Source organism: Dioscorea cayenensis, chromosome 5, assembly GCF_009730915.1.
Source record: "Dioscorea cayenensis subsp. rotundata cultivar TDr96_F1 chromosome 5, TDr96_F1_v2_PseudoChromosome.rev07_lg8_w22 25.fasta, whole genome shotgun sequence".
Taxonomy (NCBI): Eukaryota; Viridiplantae; Streptophyta; class Magnoliopsida; order Dioscoreales; family Dioscoreaceae; genus Dioscorea; species Dioscorea cayenensis.
Window position 1 is genome coordinate 7,832,525 of NC_052475.1, and position 1,592 is coordinate 7,834,116.

The window sequence follows — 1,592 nt, forward strand, 5'->3', positions numbered from 1 at the left end:
CATCTAATTTGGACACGGTCACCTTGCTCCTAGAACGATCGTGTCCAGCCTGGTATTTCTTACGTTGATCTAAATTGCTCCCATTTTTTTTTGCAGACAATGCCGAGAAAGCATGCAGTTGCTGGGTTGTTGACACGGCCGGACACCGCTAACCCATCTACTAAAATCATCTACAGACCCACATTTTCTTCTCAGCTTCATCAGGAACGTTATGCACTGCAGACTATAAGATTAAAAAGCAGAGATCGACTGGGAAGCATTGCAGACTACAGGATTAAAAGCAGAGATCGAGCAGTTATTGGACGTCGCTGCTTGGCATAGGTTGTTGTCCATCGAGGAGCCCGCTTATCGTGACCTTACGCTTGAGTTTCTTGCTTCTTTTGAACATTGTATTGGTTACAATGTTTGGGATGACCCTTTGACCATTCCGTTCCAACTCCGAGGATGCGAGTACTACCTCAGCTACACAGATTTGGTGTTGTTTATGGGTTTTTATACACCTGAGTACACGATGACTGAAGAATATCATAACCTTATTTTTTCATCACCCTGGGGTGAGAGTCGGTGCACTAGATGGAGAAGATTAAGCGATTTTGGGCTCTTGTTTAGGCCGAGCTTCACTGCTTCTACAACCCTTAAGGCCTTGCTCTTGTTTAGGCCGACCTTGGTTGCTCCACGAGAAATTAGGATGATTCTTCCAACCCGTATTGTAGGTGTTGTTGTATGGGTTCCCTTGAGTCCTCATGCTATTACCTACAAAATCGATGTTCTCAACCGAAGATGCATCACCAATAGATATCGGGCAATTGAAGGAAGCATGTCCTCCACCACATCCAGTGCAAGTAATCACGGTCGCTACTCTATTCGAAGTTAGAAGATCTAACTTCTTACTCAGTGATTCCACTTGAGCCGCCAATGAAGTCACTACATCTATCTCATGGAGACCGGCCACCTTTTTCTTCTCCCGGTATTCCATTGGTAGCTGTTTAACTCCATTTCTTCAATTAATTGACGGGCCTCACCGGGGGTCTTGCTACCTAAAGTACCTCCTGCTGTCACATCTAAGAGTTGCCTTGTACTCGGATTCAGACCATTGTAAAAGGTCTGAACAATCATCCACTCCGGGAATCCGTGTTGCGGGCATTTTCTCAGGAGCTCCTTGAACCTTTCCCACGTCTTAAATAGAGGCTCCAATTCCAATTGTACAAAGGATGAGATCTCATTCCTAAGCTTTGCAGATTTTCCGGGAAGGAAATAACGGCCAAGAAATGCTTCCACCATCTCCTCCCATGTGGTAATTGATGCTCTATGTAATGAGTGTAGCCACTGCTTCGCTCTCCCTTTCAAGGAAAATGGGAAGGCCCTCAACTTGATGGCATCATCCGTTACCCCATTTATCTTCAGCATATCACACACTCGAGAAATTTCTCTATATGACTGTTTGGATCCTCATCGGCCAAACCATTGAACTGCACGGATTGCTGCAACATATGGATGGATGCCGGCTTTAGCTCGAAGTTCTGAGCTATAATTGGGGGACGCACAATGCTCGATTGTGTCCCTAATACTGAAGGTCTGGCATAATCGGATAA

General features: G+C 45.3%; 1 non-coding gene across 1 annotated transcript; it reads left to right on the top strand.

Moving 5' to 3' along the window:
* The first annotated feature begins 1,126 nt into the window (after positions 1 to 1,126).
* LOC120262536 lies at positions 1,127 to 1,233 on the top strand. The gene has a single exon (XR_005536805.1). It is a non-coding gene; the product is annotated as a small nucleolar RNA R71 (small nucleolar RNA).
* The last annotated feature ends 359 nt before the right edge of the window (positions 1,234 to 1,592 follow it).